The 26126-nt window shown below is 41.9% G+C and overlaps 10 non-coding genes across 10 annotated transcripts; all 10 read right to left on the bottom strand.

The window, feature by feature from the left end:
• Positions 1-1127: 1127 nt before the first annotated feature.
• trnar-ccu (transfer RNA arginine (anticodon CCU)) lies at positions 1128-1200 on the bottom strand. The gene has a single exon. It is a non-coding gene; the product is annotated as a tRNA-Arg (tRNA).
• A 5852-nt stretch (positions 1201-7052) lies between these two features.
• Positions 7053-7125, bottom strand: trnar-ccu (transfer RNA arginine (anticodon CCU)). Its single transcript has one exon. It is a non-coding gene; the product is annotated as a tRNA-Arg (tRNA).
• An 8131-nt stretch (positions 7126-15256) lies between these two features.
• Positions 15257-15329, bottom strand: trnar-ccu (transfer RNA arginine (anticodon CCU)). The gene has a single exon. It is a non-coding gene; the product is annotated as a tRNA-Arg (tRNA).
• A 2802-nt stretch (positions 15330-18131) lies between these two features.
• Positions 18132-18204, bottom strand: trnar-ccu (transfer RNA arginine (anticodon CCU)). Its single transcript has one exon. It is a non-coding gene; the product is annotated as a tRNA-Arg (tRNA).
• A 336-nt stretch (positions 18205-18540) lies between these two features.
• On the bottom strand, positions 18541-18613 carry trnar-ccu (transfer RNA arginine (anticodon CCU)). The gene has a single exon. It is a non-coding gene; the product is annotated as a tRNA-Arg (tRNA).
• Positions 18614-20110: 1497 nt separating this feature from the next.
• trnar-ccu (transfer RNA arginine (anticodon CCU)) lies at positions 20111-20183 on the bottom strand. Its single transcript has one exon. It is a non-coding gene; the product is annotated as a tRNA-Arg (tRNA).
• A 927-nt stretch (positions 20184-21110) lies between these two features.
• On the bottom strand, positions 21111-21183 carry trnar-ccu (transfer RNA arginine (anticodon CCU)). The gene has a single exon. It is a non-coding gene; the product is annotated as a tRNA-Arg (tRNA).
• A 1550-nt stretch (positions 21184-22733) lies between these two features.
• On the bottom strand, positions 22734-22806 carry trnar-ccu (transfer RNA arginine (anticodon CCU)). Its single transcript has one exon. It is a non-coding gene; the product is annotated as a tRNA-Arg (tRNA).
• A 937-nt stretch (positions 22807-23743) lies between these two features.
• Positions 23744-23816, bottom strand: trnar-ccu (transfer RNA arginine (anticodon CCU)). Its single transcript has one exon. It is a non-coding gene; the product is annotated as a tRNA-Arg (tRNA).
• A 1550-nt stretch (positions 23817-25366) lies between these two features.
• On the bottom strand, positions 25367-25439 carry trnar-ccu (transfer RNA arginine (anticodon CCU)). Its single transcript has one exon. It is a non-coding gene; the product is annotated as a tRNA-Arg (tRNA).
• Positions 25440-26126: the final 687 nt, after the last annotated feature.

A 26126-nucleotide genomic window follows, 5' to 3' on the forward strand; every position in this document is an offset into this window, starting at 1 on the left:
GGAAGAGGTAAACAAAAATGTATAATGGCACTTACACATGGAATGAAACTACGCATTTAAAAAAAAAAAATTTGGGGCACATAAATGCTATGGTTAGCAGAAAATGTTTTCGATCCATCGACCACTGGGTAATGGACCTAGCACGCTTCTGCTGGGCCACAATGTTTCCGACCACCCCATATGGGACTTGAACCCACAATTCCTGGCTTAGGAGGCCAGTGCCTTATCCATTAGGCCACTGGGGCAATGTCTACCTTTCACAACCAGTACGAACTGGTTATGGGCCCAGCACGCATCCGCTGCACAACTCTGCTTTCAGCCACTTCAGCAAAGACTAAACCTCACAATCCATGGCTTAGGAGGCCAGTGTCTTAGGCCACTGGGGATCTTTGTAATCAATATGACCAATACGAACTGATGGAAGAGGTAAAAAAAAATGTATAATGGCACTTACACATGGAATGAAACTACGCATTTTAAAAAAATATTTGTTTGCACTTAAATGCTATAAAAAGCTGGTTAGCAGAAAATGTTTTTGATCCATCAACCTCTGGGTTATGGGCCCAGCACGCATCCGCTGCACAACTCTGCTTTCAGCCACTTCAGCAAAGACTAAACCTCACAATCCATGGCTTAGGAGGCCAGTGTCTAATCGATATGACCAATACGAACTGATGGAAGAGGTAAACAAAAATGTATAATGGCACTTACACATGGAATGAAACTACGCATTTAAAAAAAAAAAATTTGGGGCACTTAAATGCTATAAAAAGCTGGTTAGCAGAAAATGTTTTTGATCCATCAACCTCTGGGTTATGGGCCCAGCACGCATCCGCTGCACAACTCTGCTTTCAGCCACTTCAGCAAAGACTAAACCTTACAATCCATGGCTTAGGAGGCCAGTGTCTTAGGCCACTGGGGATCTTTGTAATCAATATGACCAATACGAACTGATGGAAGAGGTAAACAAAAATGTATAATGGCACTTACACATGGAATGAAACTACGCATTTAAAAAAAAAAATTTGGGGGCACATAAATGCTATGGTTAGCAGAAAATGTTTTCGATCCATCGACCACTGGGTAATGGACCTAGCACGCTTCTGCTGGGCCACAATGTTTCCGACCACCCCAGATGGGACTTGAACCCACAATTCCTGGCTTAGGAGGCCAGTGCCTTATCCATTAGGCCACTGGGGCAATGTCTACCTTTCACAACCAGTACGAACTGGTTATGGGCCCAGCACGTATCCGCTGCACAACTCTGCTTTCAGCCACTTCAGCAAAGACTAAACCTCACAATCCATGGCTTAGGAGGCCAGTGTCTTAGGCCACTGGGGATCTTTGTAATCAATATGACCAATACGAACTGATGGAAGAGGTAAAAAAAAATGTATAATGGCACTTACACATGGAATGAAACTACGCATTTTAAAAAAATATTTGTTCGCACTTAAATGCTATAAAAAGCTGGTTAGCAGAAAATGTTTTCGATCCATCAACCTCTGGGTTATGGGCCCAGCACGCATCCGCTGCACAACTCTGCTTTCAGCCACTTCAGCAAAGACTAAACCTCACAATCCATGGCTTAGGAGGCCAGTGTCTTAGGCCACTGGGGATCTTTGTAATCAATATGACCAATACGAACTGATGGAAGAGGTAAAAAAAAATGTATAATGGCACTTACACATGGAATGAAACTACGCATTTAAAAAAAATATTTGTTTGCACTTGAATGCTATAAAAAGCTGGTTAGCAGAAAATGTTTTCGATCCATCAACCTCTGGGTTATGGGCCCAGCACGCATCCGCTGCACAACTCTGCTTTCAGCCACTTCAGCAAAGACTAAACCTCACAATCCATGGCTTAGGAGGCCAGTGTCTAATCGATATGACCAATACGAACTGATGGAAGAGGTAAAAAAAAATGTATAATGGCACTTACACATGGAATGAAACTACGCATTTAAAAAAAAAAAATTTGTTGGCACTTAAATGCTATGGTTAGCAGAAAATGTTTTCGATCCATCGACCACTGGGTAATGGACCTAGCACGCTTCTGCTGGGCCACAACGTTTCCGACCACCCCAGATGGGACTTGAAACCACAATTCCTGGCTAAGGAGGCCAGTGCCTTATCCATTAGGCCACTGGGGCAATGTCTACCTTTCACAACCAGTACGAACTGGTTATGGGCCCAGCACGCATCCGCTGCACAACTCTGCTTTCAGCCACTTCAGCAAAGACTAAACCTCACAATCCATGGCTTAGGAGGCCAGTGTCTTAGGCCACTGGGGATCTTTGTAATCAATATGACCAATACGAACTGATGGAAGAGGTAAAAAAAAATGTATAATGGCACTTACACATGGAATGAAACTACGCATTTAAAAAAAATATTTGTTCGCACTTAAATGCTATAAAAAGCTGGTTAGCAGAAAATGTTTTTGATCCATCAACCTCTGGGTTATGGGCCCAGCACGCATCCGCTGCACAACTCTGCTTTCAGCCACTTCAGCAAAGACTAAACCTCACAATCCATGGCTTAGGAGGCCAGTGTCTTAGGCCACTGGGGATCTTTGTAATCAATATGACCAATACGAACTGATGGAAGAGGTAAAAAAAAATGTATAATGGCACTTACACATGGAATGAAACTACGCATTTAAAAAATATATTTGTTCGCACTTAAATGCTATAAAAAGCTGGTTAGCAGAAAATGTTTTTGATCCATCAACCTCTGGGTTATGGGCCCAGCACGCATCCGCTGCACAACTCTGCTTTCAGCCACTTCAGCAAAGACTAAACCTCACAATCCATGGCTTAGGAGGCCAGTGTCTTAGGCCACTGGGGATCTTTGTAATCAATATGACCAATACGAACTGATGGAAGAGGTAAAAAAAAATGTATAATGGCACTTACACATGGAATGAAACTACGCATTTAAAAAAAATATTTGTTTGCACTTGAATGCTATAAAAAGCTGGTTAGCAGAAAATGTTTTCGATCCATCAACCTCTGGGTTATGGGCCCAGCACCCATCCGCTGCACAACTCTGCTTTCAGCCACTTCAGCAAAGACTAAACCTCACAATCCATGGCTTAGGAGGCCAGTGTCTAATCGATATGACCAATACGAACTGATGGAAGAGGTAAACAAAAATGTATAATGGCACTTACACATGGAATGAAACTACGCATTTAAAAAAAAAAAAAATTTTGGCACTTAAATGCTATGGTTAGCAGAAAATGTTTTCGATCCATCGACCACTGGGTAATGGACCTAGCACGCTTCTGCTGGGCCACAATGTTTCCAACCACCCACAATTCCTGGCTTAGGAGGCCAGTGCCTTATCCATTAGGCCACTGGGGCAATGTCTACCTTTCACAACCAGTACGAACTGGTTATGGGCCCAGCACGCATCCGCTGCACAACTCTGCTTTCAGCCACTTCAGCAAAGACTAAACCTCACAATCCATGGCTTAGGAGGCCAGTGTCTTAGGCCACTGGGGATCTTTGTAATCAATATGACCAATACGAACTGATGGAAGAGGTAAAAAAAAATGTATAATGGCACTTACACATGGAATGAAACTACGCATTTAAAAAAAATATTTGTTCGCACTTAAATGCTATAAAAAGCTGGTTAGCAGAAAATGTTTTTGATCCATCAACCTCTGGGTTATGGGCCCAGCACGCATCCGCTGCACAACTCTGCTTTCAGCCACTTCAGCAAAGACTAAACCTCACAATCCATGGCTTAGGAGGCCAGTGTCTTAGGCCACTGGGGATCTTTGTAATCAATATGACCAATACGAACTGATGGAAGAGGTAAAAAAAAATGTATAATGGCACTTACACATGGAATGAAACTACGCATTTAAAAAAAATATTTGTTTGCACTTAAATGCTATAAAAAGCTGGTTAGCAGAAAATGTTTTTGATCCATCAACCTCTGGGTTATGGGCCCAGCACGCATCCGCTGCACAACTCTGCTTTCAGCCACTTCAGCAAAGACTAAACCTCACAATCCATGGCTTAGGAGGCCAGTGTCTTAGGCCACTGGGGATCTTTGTAATCAATATGACCAATACGAACTGATGGAAGAGGTAAAAAAAAATGTATAATGGCACTTACACATGGAATGAAACTACGCATTTAAAAAAAATATTTGTTTGCACTTGAATGCTATAAAAAGCTGGTTAGCAGAAAATGTTTTCGATCCATCAACCTCTGGGTTATGGGCCCAGCACGCATCCGCTGCACAACTCTGCTTTCAGCCACTTCAGCAAAGACTAAACCTCACAATCCATGGCTTAGGAGGCCAGTGTCTAATCGATATGACCAATACGAACTGATGGAAGAGGTAAACAAAAATGTATAATGGCACTTACACATGGAATGAAACTACGCATTTAAAAAAAAAAAAAATTTGGCACTTAAATGCTATGGTTAGCAGAAAATGTTTTCGATCCATCGACCACTGGGTAATGGACCTAGCACGCTTCTGCTGGGCCACAATGTTTCCAACCACCCACAATTCCTGGCTTAGGAGGCCAGTGCCTTATCCATTAGGCCACTGGGGCAATGTCTACCTTTCACAACCAGTACGAACTGGTTATGGGCCCAGCACGCATCCGCTGCACAACTCTGCTTTCAGCCACTTCAGCAAAGACTAAACCTCACAATCCATGGCTTAGGAGGCCAGTGTCTTAGGCCACTGGGGATCTTTGTAATCAATATGACCAATACGAACTGATGGAAGAGGTAAAAAAAAATGTATAATGGCACTTACACATGGAATGAAACTACGCATTTAAAAAAAATATTTGTTCGCACTTAAATGCTATAAAAAGCTGGTTAGCAGAAAATGTTTTTGATCCATCAACCTCTGGGTTATGGGCCCAGCACGCATCCGCTGCACAACTCTGCTTTCAGCCACTTCAGCAAAGACTAAACCTCACAATCCATGGCTTAGGAGGCCAGTGTCTTAGGCCACTGGGGATCTTTGTAATCAATATGACCAATACGAACTGATGGAAGAGGTAAAAAAAAATGTATAATGGCACTTACACATGGAATGAAACTACGCATTTAAAAAAAATATTTGTTTGCACTTGAATGCTATAAAAAGCTGGTTAGCAGAAAATGTTTTCGATCCATCAACCTCTGGGTTATGGGCCCAGCACGCATCCGCTGCACAACTCTGCTTTCAGCCACTTCAGCAAAGACTAAACCTCACAATCCATGGCTTAGGAGGCCAGTGTCTAATCGATATGACCAATACGAACTGATGGAAGAGGTAAACAAAAATGTATAATGGCACTTACACATGGAATGAAACTACGCATTTAAAAAAAAAAAAAATTTGGCACTTAAATGCTATGGTTAGCAGAAAATGTTTTCGATCCATCGACCACTGGGTAATGGACCTAGCACGCTTCTGCTGGGCCACAATGTTTCCAACCACCCACAATTCCTGGCTTAGGAGGCCAGTGCCTTATCCATTAGGCCACTGGGGCAATGTCTACCTTTCACAACCAGTACGAACTGGTTACGGGCCCAGCACGCATCCGCTGCACAACTCTGCTTTCAGCCACTTCAGCAAAGACTAAACCTCACAATCCATGGCTTAGGAGGCCAGTGTCTTAGGCCACTGGGGATCTTTGTAATCAATATGACCAATACGAACTGATGGAAGAGGTAAAAAAAAATGTATAATGGCACTTACACATGGAATGAAACTACGCATTTAAAAAAAATATTTGTTCGCACTTAAATGCTATAAAAAGCTGGTTAGCAGAAAATGTTTTTGATCCATCAACCTCTGGGTTATGGGCCCAGCACGCATCCGCTGCACAACTCTGCTTTCAGCCACTTCAGCAAAGACTAAACCTCACAATCCATGGCTTAGGAGGCCAGTGTCTTAGGCCACTGGGGATCTTTGTAATCAATATGACCAATACGAACTGATGGAAGAGGTAAAAAAAAATGTATAATGGCACTTACACATGGAATGAAACTACGCATTTAAAAAAAATATTTGTTTGCACTTGAATGCTATAAAAAGCTGGTTAGCAGAAAATGTTTTCGATCCATCAACCTCTGGGTTATGGGCCCAGCACGCATCCGCTGCACAACTCTGCTTTCAGCCACTTCAGCAAAGACTAAACCTCACAATCCATGGCTTAGGAGGCCAGTGTCTAATCGATATGACCAATACGAACTGATGGAAGAGGTAAACAAAAATGTATAATGGCACTTACACATGGAATGAAACTACGCATTTAAAAAAAAAAATTTTTTGGCACTTAAATGCTATGGTTAGCAGAAAATGTTTTCGATCCATCGACCACTGGGTAATGGACCTAGCACGCTTCTGCTGGGCCACAATGTTTCCAACCACCCACAATTCCTGGCTTAGGAGGCCAGTGCCTTATCCATTAGGCCACTGGGGCAATGTCTACCTTTCACAACCAGTACGAACTGGTTATGGGCCCAGCACGCATCCGCTGCACAACTCTGCTTTCAGCCACTTCAGCAAAGACTAAACCTCACAATCCATGGCTTAGGAGGCCAGTGTCTTAGGCCACTGGGGATCTTTGTAATCAATATGACCAATACGAACTGATGGAAGAGGTAAAAAAAAATGTATAATGGCACTTACACATGGAATGAAACTACGCATTTAAAAAAAATATTTGTTCGCACTTAAATGCTATAAAAAGCTGGTTAGCAGAAAATGTTTTTGATCCATCAACCTCTGGGTTATGGGCCCAGCACGCATCCGCTGCACAACTCTGCTTTCAGCCACTTCAGCAAAGACTAAACCTCACAATCCATGGCTTAGGAGGCCAGTGTCTAATCGATATGACCAATACGAACTGATGGAAGAGGTAAACAAAAATGTATAATGGCACTTACACATGGAATGAAACTACGCATTTAAAAAAAAAAAATTTGGGGCACTTAAATGCTATGGTTAGCAGAAAATGTTTTCGATCCATCGACCACTGGACCTAGCACGCTTCTGCTGGGCCACAATGTTTCCGACCACCCCAGATGGGACTTGAACCCACAATTCCTGGCTTAGGAGGCCAGTGCCTTATCCATTAGGCCACTGGGGCAATGTCTACCTTTCACAACCAGTACGAACTGGTTATGGGCCCAGCACGCATCCGCTGCACAACTCTGCTTTCAGCCACTTCAGCAAAGACTAAACCTCACAATCCATGGTTTAGGAGGCCAGTGTCTTAGGCCACTGGGCATATTTGTAATCAATATGACCAATACGAACTGATGGAAGAGGTAAAAAAAAAATGTATAATGGCACTTACACATGGAATGAAACTACGCATTTTTAAAAAATATTTGTTCGCACTTAAATGCTATAAAAAGCTGGTTAGCCGAAAATGTTTTCGATCCATCAACTTCTGGGTTATGGGCCCAGCACGCATCCGCTGCAAAACTCTGCTTTCAGCCACTTCAGCAAAGACTAAACCTCACAATCCATGGCTTAGGAGGCCAGTGTCTTAAGCCACTGGGGGTCTTTGTAATCAATATGACCAATACGAACTGATGTAAGGGGTAAAAAAAAAATGTATAATGGCACTTACACATGGAATGAAACTACGCATTTAAAAAAAATATTTGTTGGCACTTAAATGCTATAAAAAGCTGGTTAGCAGAAAATGTTTTCGATCCATCAACCTCTGGGTTATGGGCCCAGCACGCATCCGCTGCACAACTCTGCTTTCAGCCACTTCAGCAAAGACTAAACCTCACAATCCATGGTTTAGGAGGCCAGTGTCTTAGGCCACTGGGGATATTTGTAATCAATATGACCAATACGAACTGATGGAAGAGGTAAAAAAAAAATGTATAATGGCACTTACACATGAGAGGTAAAAAAAAAATGTATAATGGCACTTACACATGGAATGAAACTACGCATTTTTTAAAAATATTTGTTCGCACTTAAATGCTATAAAAAGCTGGTTAGCCGAAAATGTTTTCGATCCATCAACTTCTGGGTTATGGGCCCAGCACGCATCCGCTGCAAAACTCTGCTTTCAGCCACTTCAGCAAAGACTAAACCTCACAATCCATGGCTTAGGAGGCCAGTGTCTTAAGCCACGGGGGATCTTTGTAATCAATATGACCAATACGAACTGATGTAACAGGTAAAAAACAAAATGTATAATGGCACTTACACATGGAATGAAACTACGCATTTAAAAAAAATATTTGTTGGCACTTAAATGCTATAAAAAGCTGGTTAGCAGAAAATGTTTTCGATCCATCAACCTCTGGGTTATGGGCCCAGCACGCATCCGCTGCACAACTCTGCTTTCAGCCACTTCAGCAAAGACTAAACCTCACAATCCATGGCTTAGGAGGCCAGTGTCTTAGGCCACTGGGGATCTTTGTAATCAATATGACCAATACGAACTGATGGAAGAGGTAAAAAAATATATATATAATGGCACCTACACATGGAATGAAACTACGCATTTAAAAAAAATATTTGTTCGAACTTAAATGCTATAAAAAGCTGGTTAGCAGAAAATGTTTTCGATCCATCAACCTCTGGGTTATGGGCCCAGCACGCATCCGCTGCACAACTCTGCTTTCAGCCACTTCAGCAAAGACTAAACCTCACAATCCATGGCTTAGGAGGCCAGTGTCTTAGGCCACTGGGGATCTTTGTAATCAATATGACCAATACGAACTGATGGAAGAGGTAAAAAAAAAAGTATAATGGCACCTACACATGGAATGAAACTACGCATTTAAAAAAAATATTTGTTCGAACTTAAATGCTATAAAAAGCTGGTTAGCAGAAATTTTTTCGATCCATCAACCTCTGGGTTATGGGCCCAGCACGCATCCGCTGCACAACTCTGCTTTCAGCCACTTCAGCAAAGACTAAACCTCACAATCCATGGCTTAGGAGGCCAGTGTCTTAGGCCACTGGGGATCTTTGTAATCAATATGACCAATACGAACTGATGGAAGAGGTAAAAAAAAAAGTATAATGGCACCTACACATGGAATGAAACTACGCATTTAAAAAAAATATTTGTTCGAACTTAAATGCTATAAAAAGCTGGTTAGCAGAAATTTTTTCGATCCATCAACCTCTGGGTTATGGGCCCAGCACGCATCCGCTGCACAACTCTGCTTTCAGCCACTTCAGCAAAGACTAAACCTCACAATCCATGGCTTAGGAGGCCAGTGTCTTAGGCCACTGGGGATCTTTGTAATCAATATGACCAATACGAACTGATGGAAGATGTAAAAAAAAAATGTATAATGGCACATACACATGGAATGAAACGACGCATTTTTAAAAAATATTTGTTCACACTTAAATGCTATAAAAAGCTGGTTAGCCGAAAATGTTTTCGATCAATCAACCTCTGGGTTATGGGCCCAGCACGCATCCGCTGCACAACTCTGCTTTCAGCCACTTCAGCAAAGACTAAACCTCACAATCCATGGCTTAGGAGGCCAGTGTCTTAGGCCACTGGGGATATTTGTAATCAATATGACCAATACGAACTGATGGAAGAGGTAAAAAAAAAATGTATAATGGCACTTACACATGGAATGAAACTACGCATTTTTTTAAAATATTTGTTGGCACTTAAATGCTATAAAAAGCTGGTTAGCCGAAAATGTTTTCGATCCACCAACCTCTGGGTTATGGACACAGCACGCTTCTGCTGGGCCACAATGTTTACAACCACCCCAAATGGGACTTGAACACACAATTCCTGGCTTAGGAGGACAGTGCCTTATCCATTAGGCCACTGGGGCAATGTCTACCTTTCACAACCAGTACGAACTGGTTATGGGCCCAGCATGCATCCGCTGCACAACTCTGCTTTCAGCCACTTCAGCAAAGACTAAACCTCACAATCCATGGCTTAGGAGGCCAGTGTCTTAGGCCACTGGGGATCTTTGTAATCAATATGACCAATACGAACTGATGGAAGAGGTAAAAAAAATATATATAATGGCACCTACACATGGAATGAAACTACGCATTTAAAAAAAATATTTGTTCGAACTTAAATGCTATAAAAAGCTGGTTAGCAGAAAATGTTTTCGATCCATCAACCTCTGGGTTATGGGCCCAGCACGCATCCGCTGCACAACTCTGCTTTCAGCCACTTCAGCAAAGACTAAACCTCACAATCCATGGCTTAGGAGGCCAGTGTCTTAGGCCACTGGGGATCTTTGTAATCAATATGACCAATACGAACTGATGGAAGAGGTAAAAAAAAAAGTATAATGGCACCTACACATGGAATGAAACTACGCATTTAAAAAAAATATTTGTTCGAACTTAAATGCTATAAAAAGCTGGTTAGCAGAAAATGTTTTCGATCCATCAACCTCTGGGTTATGGGCCCAGCACGCATCCGCTGCACAACTCTGCTTTCAGCCACTTCAGCAAAGACTAAACCTCACAATCCATGGCTTAGGAGGCCAGTGTCTTAGGCCACTGGGGATCTTTGTAATCAATATGACCAATATGAACTGATGGAAGAGGTAAAAAAAATATATATATAATGGCACCTACACATGGAATGAAACTACGCATTTTTAAAAAATATTTGTTCGAACTTAAATGCTATAAAAAGCTGGTTAGCAGAAAATGCTTTTGATCCATCAACCTCTGGGTTATGGGCCCAGCACGCATCCGCTGCACAACTCTGCTTTCAGCCACTTCAGCAAAGACTAAACCTCACAATCCATGGCTTAGGAGGCCAGTGTCTTAGGCCACTGGGGATCTTTGTAATCAATATGACCAATACGAACTGATGGAAGAGGTAAAAAAAAAAGTATAATGGCACCTACACATGGAATGAAACTACGCATTTAAAAAAAATATTTGTTCGAACTTAAATGCTATAAAAAGCTGGTTAGCAGAAAATGTTTTAGATCCATCAACCTCTGGGTTATGGGCCCAGCACGCATCCGCTGCACAACTCTGCTTTCAGCCACTTCAGCAAAGACTAAACCTCACAATCCATGGCTTAGGAGGCTAGTGTCTTAGGCCACTGGGGATCTTTGTAATCAATATGACCAATGGAAGAGGTAAAAAAAAAATTATAATGGCACTTACACATGGAATGAAAGTACGCATTTAAAAAAATAAATTTGTTGGCACTTAAATGCTATGGTTAGCAGAAAATGTTTTCGATCCATCGATCACTGGGTAATGGACTTAGCACGCTTCTGCTGGGCCACAATATTTCCGACCACCCCAGATATGACTTGAACCCACAACTCCTGGCTTAGGAGGCCAGTGCCTTATCCATTAGGCCACTGGGGCACTGTCTACCTTTCACAACCAGTACGAACTGGTTATGGGCCCAGCACGCATCCGCTGCACAACTCTGCTTTCAGCCACTTCAGCAAAGACTAAACCTCACAATCCATGGCTTAGGAGGCCAGTGTCTTAGGCCACTGGGGATCTTTGTAATCAATATGACCAATACGAACTGATGGAAGAGGTAAAAAAAAATATATATAATGGCACTTACACATGGAATGAAACTACGCATTTTTAAAAAATATTTGTTCGAACTTAATGCTATAAAAAGCTGGTTAGCAGAAAATGTTTTCGATCCATCAACCTCTGGGTTATGGGCCCAGCACGCATCCGCTGCACAACTCTGCTTTCAGCCACTTCAGCAAAGACTAAACCTCACAATCCATGGCTTAGGAGGCCAGTGTCTTAGGCCACTGGGGATCTTTGTAATCAATATGACCAATACGAACTGATGGAAGAGGTAAAAAAAAAAAGTATAATGGCACCTACACATGGAATGAAACTACGCATTTAAAAAAAATATTTGTTCGAACTTAAATGCTATAAAAAGCTGGTTAGCAGAAAATGTTTTCGATCCATCAACCTCTGGGTTATGGGCCCAGCACGCATCCGCTGCACAACTCTGCTTTCAGCCACTTCAGCAAAGACTAAACCTCACAATCCATGGTTTAGGAGGCCAGTGTCTTAGGCCACTGGGGATATTTGTAATCAATATGACCAATACGAACTGATGGAAGAGGTAAAAAAAAAAAGTATAATGGCAACTACACATGGAATGAAACTACGCATTTAAAAAAAATATTTGTTCGAACTTAAATGCTATAAAAAGCTGGTTAGCAGAAAATGTTTTCGATCCATCAACCTCTGGGTTATGGGCCCAGCACGCATCCGCTGCACAACTCTGCTTTCAGCCACTTCAGCAAAGACTAAACCTCACAATCCATGGCTTAGGAGGCCAGTGTCTTAGGCCACTGGGGATCTTTGTAATCAATATGACCAATACGAACTGATGGAAGAGGTAAAAAAAAAAGTATAATGGCACTTACACATGGAATGAAACTACGCATTTAAAAAAAATATTTGTTCGAACTTAAATGCTATAAAAAGCTGGTTAGCAGAAAATGTTTTCGATCCATCAACCTCTGGGTTATGGGCCCAGCACGCATTCGCTGCACAACTCTGCTTTCAGCCACTTCAGCAAAGACTAAACCTCACAATCCATGGCTTAGGAGGCCAGTGTCTTAGGCCACTGGGGATCTTTGTAATCAATATGACCAATACGAACTGATGGAAGAGGTAAAAAAAAAAAGTATAATGGCACCTACACATGGAATGAAACTACGCATTTAAAAAAAATATTTGTTCGAACTTAAATGCTATAAAAAGCTGGTTAGCAGAAAATGTTTTCGATCCATCAACCTCTGGGTTATGGGCCCAGCACGCATCCGCTGCACAACTCTGCTTTCAGCCACTTCAGCAAAGACTAAACCTCACAATCCATGGTTTAGGAGGCCAGTGTCTTAGGCCACTGGGGATATTTGTAATCAATATGACCAATACGAACTGATGGAAGAGGTAAAAAAAAAAAGTATAATGGCAACTACACATGGAATGAAACTACGCATTTAAAAAAAATATTTGTTCGAACTTAAATGCTATAAAAAGCTGGTTAGCAGAAAATGTTTTCGATCCATCAACCTCTGGGTTATGGGCCCAGCACGCATCCGCTGCACAACTCTGCTTTCAGCCACTTCAGCAAAGACTAAACCTCACAATCCATGGCTTAGGAGGCCAGTGTCTTAGGCCACTGGGGATCTTTGTAATCAATATGACCAATACGAACTGATGGAAGAGGTAAAAAAAAAAAGTATAATGGCACTTACACATGGAATGAAACTACGCATTTAAAAAAAATATTTGTTCGAACTTAAATGCTATAAAAAGCTGGTTAGCAGAAAATGTTTTCGATCCATCAACCTCTGGGTTATGGGCCCAGCACGCATCCGCTGCACAACTCTGCTTTCAGCCACTTCAGCAAAGACTAAACCTCACAATCCATGGCTTAGGAGGCCAGTGTCTAATCGATATGACCAATACGAACTGATGGAAGAGGTAAAAAAAAATGTATAATGGCACTTACACATGGAATGAAACTACGCATTTTTTAAAAATATTTGTTTGCACTTAAATGCTATAAAAAGCTGGTTAGCAGAAAATGTTTTCGATCCATCAACCTCTGGGTTATGGGCCCAGCACGCATCCGCTGCACAACTCTGCTTTCAGCCACTTCAGCAAAGACTAAACCTCACAATCCATGGCTTAGGAGGCCAGTGTCTTAGGCCACTGGGGATCTTTGTAATCAATATGACCAATACGAACTGATGGAAGAGGTAAAAAAAAATGTATAATGGCACTTACACATGGAATGAAACTACGCATTTAAAAAAAATATTTGTTTGCACTTAAATGCTATAAAAAGCTGGTTAGCAGAAAATGTTTTCGATCCATCAACCTCTGGGTTATGGGCCCAGCACGCATCCGCTGCACAATTCTGCTTTCAGCCACTTCAGCAAAGACTAAACCTCACAATCCATGGCTTAGGAGGCCAGTGTCTTAGGCCACTGGGGATCTTTGTAATCAATATGACCAATGGAAGAGGTAAAAAAAAAAATTATAATGGCACTTACACATGGAATGAAACTACGCATTTAAAAAAAAATATTTGTTGGCACTTAAATGCTATGGTTATCAGAAAATGTTTTCGATCCATCAACCTCTGGGTTATGGGCCCAGCACACATCCGCTGCACAACTCTGCTTTCAGCCACTTCAGCAAAGACTAAACCTCACAATCCATGGCTTAGGAGGCCAGTGTCTTAGGCCACTGGGGATCTTTCAAATCAATATGACCAATACGAACTGATGGAAGAGGTAAAAAAATATATATATAATGGCACCTACACATGGAATGAAACTACGCATTTAAAAAAAATATTTGTTCGAACTTAAATGCTATAAAAAGCTGGTTAGCAGGAAATGTTTTCGATCCATCAACCTCTGGGTTATGGGCCCAGCACGCATCCGCTGCACAACTCTGCTTTCAGCTACTTCAGCAAAGACTAAACCTCACAATCCATGGCTTAGGAGGCCAGTGTCTTAGGCCACTGGGGATCTTTGTAATCAATATGACCAATGGAAGAGGTAAAAAAAAAATTATAATGGCACTTACACATGGAATGAAACTACGCATTTAAAAAAATACATTTGTTGGCACTTAAATGCTATGGTTATCAGAAAATGTTTTCGATCCATCAACCTCTGGGTTATGGGCCCAGCACACATCCGCTGCACAACTCTGCTTTCAGCCACTTCAGCAAAGACTAAACCTCACAATCCATGGCTTAGGAGGCCAGTGTCTTAGGCCACTGGGGATCTTTGTAATCAATATGACCAATACGAACTGATGGAAGAGGTAAAAAAATATATATATAATGGCACCTACACATGGAATGAAACTACGCATTTAAAAAAAATATTTGTTCGAACTTAAATGCTATAAAAAGCTGGTTAGCAGGAAATGTTTTCGAACCATCAACCTCTGGGTTATGGGCCCAGCACGCATCCGCTGCACAACTCTGCTTTCAGCCACTTCAGCAAAGACTAAACCTCACAATCCATGGCTTAGGAGGCCAGTGTCTTAGGCCACTGGGGATCTTTGTAATCAATATGACCAATGGAAGAGGTAAAAAAATTTTTATAATGGCACTTACACATGGAATGAAACTACGCATTTAAAAAAATACATTTGTTGGCACTTAAATGCTATGGTTAGCATTTGTTTGTTTGTTTTCCATCCATCGATCACTGGGTAATGGACCTAGCACGCTTCTGCTGGGCCACATTGTTTCCGACCACCCCAGATGGGACTTGAACCCACAATTCCTGGCTTAGGAGGCCAGTGCCTTATCCATTAGGCCACTGGGGCAATGTCTACCTTTCACAACCAGTACGAACTGGTTATGGGCCCAGCACGCATCCGCTGCACAACTCTGCTTTCAGCCACTTCAGCAAAGACTAAACCTCACAATCCATGGCTTAGGAGGCCAGTGTCTTAGGCCACTGGGGATCTTTGTAATCAATATGACCAATACGAACTGATGGAAGAGGTAAAAAAAAAAAGTATAATGGCACTTACACATGGAATGAAACTACGCATTTTAAAAAAATATTTGTTCGAACTTAAATGCTATAAAAAGCTGGTTAGCAGAAAATGTTTTCGATCCATCAACCTCTGGGTTATGGGCCCAGCACGCATCCGCTGCACAACTCTGCTTTCAGCCACTTCAGCAAAGACTAAACCTCACAATCCATGGCTTAGGAGGCCAGTGTCTTAGGCCACTGGGGATCTTTGTAATCAATATGACCAATACGAACTGATGGAAGAGGTAAAAAAAAATGTATAATGGCACTTACACATGGAATGAAACTACGCATTTAAAAAAAATATTTGTTTGCACTTAAATGCTATAAAAAGCTGGTTAGCAGAAAATGTTTTCGATCCATCAACCTCTGGGTTATGGGCCCAGCACGCATCCGCTGCACAATTCTGCTTTCAGCCACTTCAGCAAAGACTAAACCTCACAATCCATGGCTTAGGAGGCCAGTGTCTTAGGCCACTGGGGATCTTTGTAATCAATATGACCAATGGAAGAGGTAAAAAAAAAAATTATAATGGCACTTACACATGGAATGAAACTACGCATTTAAAAAAAAATATTTGTTGGCACTTAAATGCTATGGTTATCAGAAAATGTTTTCGATCCATCAACCTCTGGGTTATGGGCCCAGCACACATCCGCTGCACAACTCTGCTTTCAGCCACTTCAGCAAAGACTAAACCTCACAATCCATGGCTTAGGAGGCCAGTGTCTTAGGCCACTGGGGATCTTTCAAATCAATATGACCAATACGAACTGATGGAAGAGGTAAAAAAAATATATATATAATGGCACCTACACATGGAATGAAACTACGCATTTAAAAAAAATATTTGTTCGAACTTAAATGCTATAAAAAGCTGGTTAGCAGGAAATGTTTTCGATCCATCAACCTCTGGGTTATGGGCCCAGCACGCATCCGCTGCACAACTCTGCTTTCAGCTACTTCAGCAAAGACTAAACCTCACAATCCATGGCTTAGGAGGCCAGTGTCTTAGGCCACTGGGGATCTTTGTAATCAATATGACCAATACGAACTGATGGAAGAGGTAAAAAAAAATGTATAATGGCACTTACACATGGAATGAAACTACGCATTTAAAAAAAATATTTGTTTGCACTTAAATGCTATAAAAAGCTGGTTAGCAGAAAATGTTTTCGATCCATCAACCTCTGGGTTATGGGCCCAGCACGCATCCGCTGCACAATTCTGCTTTCAGCCACTTCAGCAAAGACTAAACCTCACAATCCATGGCTTAGGAGGCCAGTGTCTTAGGCCACTGGGGATCTTTGTAATCAATATGACCAATGGAAGAGGTAAAAAAAAAAATTATAATGGCACTTACACATGGAATGAAACTACGCATTTAAAAAAAAATATTTGTTGGCACTTAAATGCTATGGTTATCAGAAAATGTTTTCGATCCATCAACCTCTGGGTTATGGGCCCAGCACACATCCGCTGCACAACTCTGCTTTCAGCCACTTCAGCAAAGACTAAACCTCACAATCCATGGCTTAGGAGGCCAGTGTCTTAGGCCACTGGGGATCTTTCAAATCAATATGACCAATACGAACTGATGGAAGAGGTAAAAAAAAATATATATAATGGCACCTACACATGGAATGAAACTACGCATTTAAAAAAAATATTTGTTCGAACTTAAATGCTATAAAAAGCTGGTTAGCAGGAAATGTTTTCGATCCATCAACCTCTGGGTTATGGGCCCAGCACGCATCCGCTGCACAACTCTGCTTTCAGCTACTTCAGCAAAGACTAAACCTCACAATCCATGGCTTAGGAGGCCAGTGTCTTAGGCCACTGGGGATCTTTGTAATCAATATGACCAATGGAAGAGGTAAAAAAAAAATTATAATGGCACTTACACATGGAATGAAACTACGCATTTAAAAAAATACATTTGTTGGCACTTAAATGCTATGGTTATCAGAAAATGTTTTCGATCCATCAACCTCTGGGTTATGGGCCCAGCACACATCCGCTGCACAACTCTGCTTTCAGCCACTTCAGCAAAGACTAAACCTCACAATCCATGGCTTAGGAGGCCAGTGTCTTAGGCCACTGGGGATCTTTGTAATCAATATGACCAATACGAACTGATGGAAGAGGTAAAAAAATATATATATAATGGCACCTACACATGGAATGAAACTACGCATTTAAAAAAAATATTTGTTCGAACTTAAATGCTATAAAAAGCTGGTTAGCAGGAAATGTTTTCGATCCATCAACCTCTGGGTTATGGGCCCAGCACGCATCCGCTGCACAACTCTGCTTTCAGCCACTTCAGCAAAGACTAAACCTCACAATCCATGGCTTAGGAGGCCAGTGTCTTAGGCCACTGGGGATCTTTGTAATCAATATGACCAATGGAAGAGGTAAAAAATTTTTTATAATGGCACTTACACATGGAATGAAACTACGCATTTAAAAAAATACATTTGTTGGCACTTAAATGCTATGGTTAGCATTTGTTTGTTTGTTTTCCATCCATCGATCACTGGGTAATGGACCTAGCACGCTTCTGCTGGGCCACATTGTTTCCGACCACCCCAGATGGGACTTGAACCCATAATTCCTGGCTTAGGAGGCCAGTGCCTTATCCATTAGGCCACTGGGGCAATGTCTACCTTTCACAACCAGTACGAACTGGTTATGGGCCCAGCACGCATCCGCTGCACAACTCTGCTTTCAGCCACTTCAGCAAAGACTAAACCTCACAATCCATGGCTTAGGAGGCCAGTGTCTTAGGCCACTGGGGATCTTTGTAATCAATATGACCAATGGAAGAGGTAAAAAAAAAATTATAATGGCACTTACACATGGAATGAAACTACGCATTTAAAAAAATAAATTTGTTGGCACTTAAATGCTATGGTTAGCAGAAAATGTTTTCGATCCATCGATCACTGGGTAATGGACCTAGCATACTTCTGCTGGGCCACAATGTTTCCGACCACCCCAGATGGGACTTGAACCCATAATTCCTGGCTTAGGAGGCCAGTGCCTTATCCATTAGGCCACTGGGGCAATGTCTACCTTTCACAACCAGTACGAACTGGTTATGGGCCCAGCACGCATCCGCTGCACAACTCTGCTTTCAGCCACTTCAGCAAAGACTAAACCTCACAATCCATGGCTTAGGAGGCCAGTGTCTTACGCCACTGGGGATCTTTGTAATCAATATGACCAATACGAACTGATGGAAGAGGTAAAAAAAAATGTATAATGGCACTTACACATGGAATGAAACTACGCATTTTTTAAAAATATTTGTTTGCACTTAAATGCTATAAAAAGCTGGTTAGCAGAAAATGTTTTCGATCCATCAACCTCTGGGTTATGGGCCCAGCACGCATCCGCTGCACAACTCTGCTTTCAGCCACTTCAGCAAAGACTAAACCTCACAATCCATGGCTTAGGAGGCCAGTGTCTTAGGCCACTGGGGATCTTTGTAATCAATATGACCAATACGAACTGATGGAAGAGGTAAAAAAAAATGTATAATGGCACTTACACATGGAATGAAACTACGCATTTAAAAAAAAATTTTGGCACCTACACATGGAATGAAACTACGCATTTAAAAAAAATATTTGTTCGAACTTAAATGCTATAAAAAGCTGGTTAGCAGAAAATGTTTTCGATCCATCAACCTCTGGGTTATGGGCCCAGCACGCATCCGCTGCACAACTCTGCTTTCAGCCACTTCAGCAAAGACTAAACCTCACAATCCATGGTTTAGGAGGCCAGTGTCTTAGGCCACTGGGGATATTTGTAATCAATATGACCAATACGAACTGATGGAAGAGGTAAAAAAAAAAAGTATAATGGCACCTACACATGGAATGAAACTACGCATTTATAAAAAATATTTGTTTGCACTTAAATGCTATAAAAAGCTGGTTAGCAGAAAATGTTTTCGATCCATCAACCTCTGGGTTATGGGCCCAGCACGCATCCGCTGCACAACTCTGCTTTCAGCCACTTCAGCAAAGACTAAACCTCACAATCCATGGCTTAGGAGGCCAGTGTCTTAGGCCACTGGGGATCTTTGTAATCAATATGACCAATACGAACTGATGGAAGAGGTAAAAAAAAAAAAGTATAATGGCACTTACACATGGAATGAAACTACGCATTTAAAAAAAATATTTGTTCGAACTTAAATGCTATAAAAAGCTGGTTAGCAGAAAATGTTTTCGATCCATCAACCTCTGGGTTATGGGCCCAGCACGCATCCGCTGCACAACTCTGCTTTCAGCCACTTCAGCAAAGACTAAACCTCACAATCCATGGCTTAGGAGGCCAGTGTCTTAGGCCACTGGGGATCTTTGTAATCAATATGACCATTGGAAGAGGTAAAAAAAAAAATTATAATGGCACTTACACATGGAATGAAACTACGCATTTAAAAAAAAAAATTTGTTGGCACTTAAATGCTATTTTTATCAGAAAATGTTTTCGATCCATCGATCACTGGGTAATGGACCTAGCACGCTTCTGCTGGGCCACAATGTTTCCGACCACCCCAGATGGGACTTGAACCCACAATTCCTGGCTTAGGAGGCCAGTGCCTTATCCATTAGGCCACTGGGGCAATGTCTACCTTTCACAACCAGTACGAACTGGTTATGGGCCCAGCACGCATCCGCTGCACAACTCTGCTTTCAGCCACTTCAGCAAAGACTAAACCTCACAATCCATGGCTTAGGAGGCCAGTGTCTAATCGATATGACCAATACGAACTGATGGGAGAGGTAAAAAAAAATGTATAATGGCACTTACACATGGAATGAAACTACGCATTTAAAAAAAATATTTGTTCGAACTTAAATGCTATAAAAAGCTGGTTAGCAGAAAATGTTTTCGATCCATCAACCTCTGGGTTATGGGCCCAGCACGCATCCGCTGCACAACTCTGCTTTCAGCCACTTCAGCAAAGACTAAACCTCACAATCCATGGCTTAGGAGGCCAGTGTCTTAGGCCACTGGGGATCTTTGTAATCAATATGACCAATGGAAGAGGTAAAAAAAAAATTATAATGGCACTTACACATGGAATGAAACTACGCATTTAAAAAAATAAATTTGTTGGCACTTAAATGCTATGGTTAGCAGAAAATGTTTTCGATCCATCGATCACTGGGTAATGGACCTAGCATACTTCTGCTGGGCCACAATGTTTCCGACCACCCCAGATGGGACTTGAACCCACAATTCCTGGCTTAAGAGGCTAGTGCCTTATCCACTTCAGCAAAGACTAAACCTCACAATCCATGGCTTAGGAGGCCAGTGTCTTAGGCCACTGGGGATCTTTGTAATCAATATGACCAGTACGAACTGATGGAAGAGGTAAAAAAAAATGTATAATGGCACTTACACATGGAATGAAACTACGCATTTAAAAAAAATATTTGTTCGAACTTAAATGCTATAAAAAGCTGGTTAGCAGAAAATGTTTTTGATCCATCAACCTCTGGGTTATGGGCCCAGCATGCTTCTGCTGGGCCACAATGTTTCCGACCACCCCAGATGGGACTTGAACCCACAATTCCTGGCTTAGGAGGCCAGTGCCTTATCCATTAGGCCACTGGGGCAATGTCTACCTTTCACAACCAATACGAACTGGTTATGGGCCCAGCACGCATCCGCTGCACAACTCTGCTTTCAGCCACTTCAGCAAAGACTAAACCTCACAATCCATGGCTTAGGAGGCCAGTGTCTTAGGCCACTGGGGATCTTTGTAATCAATATGAGCAATACGAACTGATGGAAGAGGTAAAAAAAAATGTATAATGGCACTTACACATGGAATGAAACTACGTATTTAAAAAAAATATTTGTTTGCACTTAAATGCTATAAAAAGCTGGTTAGCAGAAAATGTTTTCGATCCATCAACCTCTGGGTTATGGGCCCAGCACGCATCCGCTGCACAACTCTGCTTTCAGCCACTTCAGCAAAGACTAAACCTCACAATCCATGGCTTAGGAGGCCAGTGTCTAATCGATATGACCAATACGAACTGATGGAAGAGGTAAAAAAAAATGTATAATGGCACTTACACATGGAATGAAACTACGCATTTAAAAAAAATATTTGTTTGCACTTAAATGCTATAAAAAGCTGGTTAGCAGAAAATGTTTTTGATCCATCAACCTCTGGGTTATGGGCCCAGCACGCATCCGCTGCACAACTCTGCTTTCAGCCACTTCAGCAAAGACTAAACCTCACAATCCATGGCTTAGGAGGCCAGTGTCTAATCGATATGACCAATACGAACTGATGGAAGAGGTAAAAAAAAATGTATAATGGCACTTACACATGGAATGAAACTACGCATTTTAAAAAAATATTTGTTTGCACTTAAATGCTATAAAAAGCTGGTTAGCAGAAAATGTTTTTGATCCATCAACCTCTGGGTTATGGGCCCAGCATGCTTCTGCTGGGCCACAATGTTTCCGACCACCCCAGATGGGACTTGAACCCACAATTCCTGGCTTAGGAGGCCAGTGCCTTATCCATTATGCCACTGGGGCAATGTCTACCTTTCACAACCAATACGAACTGGTTATGGGCCCAGCACGCATCCGCTGCACAACTCTGCTTTCAGCCACTTCAGCAAAGACTAAACCTCACAATCCATGGCTTAGGAGGCCAGTGTCTTAGGCCACTGGGGATCTTTGTAATCAATATGAGCAATACGAACTGATGGAAGAGGTAAAAAAAAATGTATAATGGCACTTACACATGGAATGAAACTACGTATTTAAAAAAAATATTTGTTTGCACTTAAATGCTATAAAAAGCTGGTTAGCAGAAAATGTTTTCGATCCATCAACCTCTGGGTTATGGGCCCAGCACGCATCCGCTGCACAACTCTGCTTTCAGCCACTTCAGCAAAGACTAAACCTCACAATCCATGGCTTAGGAGGCCAGTGTCTAATCGATATGACCAATACGAACTGATGGAAGAGGTAAAAAAAAATGTATAATGGCACTTACACATGGAATGAAACTACGCATTTAAAAAAAATATTTGTTTGAACTTAAATGCTATAAAAAGCTGGTTAGCAGAAAATGTTTTCGATCCATCAACCTCTGGGTTATGGGCCCAGCACGCTTCTGCTGGGCCACAATGTTTCCGACCACCCCAGATGGGACTTGAACCCACAATTCCTGGCTTAGGAGGCCAGTGCCTTATCCATTAGGCCACTGGGGCAATGTCTACCTTTCACAACCAATACGAACTGGTTATGGGCCCAGCACGCATCCGCTGCACAACTCTGCTTTCAGCCACTTCAGCAAAGACTAAACCTCACAATCCATGGCTTAGGAGGCCAGTGTCTTAGGCCACTGGGGATCTTTGTAATCAATATGACCAATACGAACTGATGGAAGAGGTAAAAAAAAATGTATAATGGCACTTACACATGGAATGAAACTACGCATTTAAAAAAAATATTTGTTTGCACTTAAATGCTATAAAAAGCTGGTTAGCAGAAAATGTTTTTGATCCATCAACCTCTGGGTTATGGGCCCAGCACGCATCCGCTGCACAACTCTGCTTTCAGCCACTTCAGCAAAGACTAAACCTCACAATCCATGGCTTAGGAGGCCAGTGTCTAATCGATATGACCAATACGAACTGATGGAAGAGGTAAAAAAAAATGTATAATGGCACTTACACATGGAATGAAACTACGCATTTAAAAAAAAAAATTTGTTGGCACTTAAATGCTATGGTTAGCAGAAAATGTTTTCGATCCATCGATCACTGGGTAATGGACCTAGCACGCTTCTGCTGGGCCACCATGTTTCCGACCACCCCAGATGGGACTTGAACCCACAATTCCTGGCTTAAGAGGCTAGTGCCTTATCCACTTCAGCAAAGACTAAACCTCACAATCCATGGCTTAGGAGGCCAGTGTCTTAGGCCACTGGGGATCTTTGTAATCAATATGACCAGTACGAACTGATGGAAGAGGTAAAAAAAAATGTATAATGGCACTTACACATGGAATGAAACTACGCATTTAAAAAAAATATTTGTTCGAACTTAAATGCTATAAAAAGCTGGTTAGCAGAAAATGTTTTTGATCCATCAACCTCTGGGTTATGGGCCCAGCATGCTTCTGCTGGGCCACAATGTTTCCGACCACCCCAGATGGGACTTGAACCCACAATTCCTGGCTTAGGAGGCCAGTGCCTTATCCATTAGGCCACTGGGGCAATGTCTACCTTTCACAACCAATACGAACTGGTTATGGGCCCAGCACGCATCCGCTGCACAACTCTGCTTTCAGCCACTTCAGCAAAGACTAAACCTCACAATCCATGGCTTAGGAGGCCAGTGTCTTAGGCCACTGGGGATCTTTGTAATCAATATGAGCAATACGAACTGATGGAAGAGGTAAAAAAAAATGTATAATGGCACTTACACATGGAATGAAACTACGTATTTAAAAAAAATATTTGTTTGCACTTAAATGCTATAAAAAGCTGGTTAGCAGAAAATGTTTTCGATCCATCAACCTCTGGGTTATGGGCCCAGCACGCATCCGCTGCACAACTCTGCTTTCAGCCACTTCAGCAAAGACTAAACCTCACAATCCATGGCTTAGGAGGCCAGTGTCTAATCGATATGACCAATACGAACTGATGGAAGAGGTAAAAAAAAATGTATAATGGCACTTACACATGGAATGAAACTACGCATTTAAAAAAAATATTTGTTTGCACTTAAATGCTATAAAAAGCTGGTTAGCAGAAAATGTTTTTGATCCATCAACCTCTGGGTTATGGGCCCAGCACGCATCCGCTGCACAACTCTGCTTTCAGCCACTTCAGCAAAGACTAAACCTCACAATCCATGGCTTAGGAGGCCAGTGTCTAATCGATATGACCAATACGAACTGATGGAAGAGGTAAAAAAAAATGTATAATGGCACTTACACATGGAATGAAACTACGCATTTTAAAAAAATATTTGTTTGCACTTAAATGCTATAAAAAGCTGGTTAGCAGAAAATGTTTTTGATCCATCAACCTCTGGGTTATGGGCCCAGCATGCTTCTGCTGGGCCACAATGTTTCCGACCACCCCAGATGGGACTTGAACCCACAATTCCTGGCTTAGGAGGCCAGTGCCTTATCCATTATGCCACTGGGGCAATGTCTACCTTTCACAACCAATACGAACTGGTTATGGGCCCAGCACGCATCCGCTGCACAACTCTGCTTTCAGCCACTTCAGCAAAGACTAAACCTCACAATCCATGGCTTAGGAGGCCAGTGTCTTAGGCCACTGGGGATCTTTGTAATCAATATGAGCAATACGAACTGATGGAAGAGGTAAAAAAAAATGTATAATGGCACTTACACATGGAATGAAACTACGTATTTAAAAAAAATATTTGTTTGCACTTAAATGCTATAAAAAGCTGGTTAGCAGAAAATGTTTTCGATCCATCAACCTCTGGGTTATGGGCCCAGCACGCATCCGCTGCACAACTCTGCTTTCAGCCACTTCAGCAAAGACTAAACCTCACAATCCATGGCTTAGGAGGCCAGTGTCTAATCGATATGACCAATACGAACTGATGGAAGAGGTAAAAAAAAATGTATAATGGCACTTACACATGGAATGAAACTACGCATTTAAAAAAAATATTTGTTTGAACTTAAATGCTATAAAAAGCTGGTTAGCAGAAAATGTTTTCGATCCATCAACCTCTGGGTTATGGGCCCAGCACGCTTCTGCTGGGCCACAATGTTTCCGACCACCCCAGATGGGACTTGAACCCACAATTCCTGGCTTAGGAGGCCAGTGCCTTATCCATTAGGCCACTGGGGCAATGTCTACCTTTCACAACCAATACGAACTGGTTATGGGCCCAGCACGCATCCGCTGCACAACTCTGCTTTCAGCCACTTCAGCAAAGACTAAACCTCACAATCCATGGCTTAGGAGGCCAGTGTCTTAGGCCACTGGGGATCTTTGTAATCAATATGACCAATACGAACTGATGGAAGAGGTAAAAAAAAATGTATAATGGCACTTACACATGGAATGAAACTACGCATTTAAAAAAAATATTTGTTTGCACTTAAATGCTATAAAAAGCTGGTTAGCAGAAAATGTTTTTGATCCATCAACCTCTGGGTTATGGGCCCAGCACGCATCCGCTGCACAACTCTGCTTTCAGCCACTTCAGCAAAGACTAAACCTCACAATCCATGGCTTAGGAGGCCAGTGTCTAATCGATATGACCAATACGAACTGATGGAAGAGGTAAAAAAAAATGTATAATGGCACTTACACATGGAATGAAACTACGCATTTAAAAAAAAAAATTTGTTGGCACTTAAATGCTATGGTTAGCAGAAAATGTTTTCGATCCATCGATCACTGGGTAATGGACCTAGCACGCTTCTGCTGGGCCACCATGTTTCCGACCACCCCAGATGGGACTTGAACCCACAATTCCTGGCTTAAGAGGCTAGTGCCTTATCCACTTCAGCAAAGACTAAACCTCACAAT

The sequence above is a fragment of the Oncorhynchus mykiss genome, chromosome 7, assembly GCF_057628025.1.
Source record: "Oncorhynchus mykiss isolate SJ-2025 chromosome 7, ASM5762802v1, whole genome shotgun sequence".
NCBI classification, from domain to species: Eukaryota; Metazoa; Chordata; class Actinopteri; order Salmoniformes; family Salmonidae; genus Oncorhynchus; species Oncorhynchus mykiss.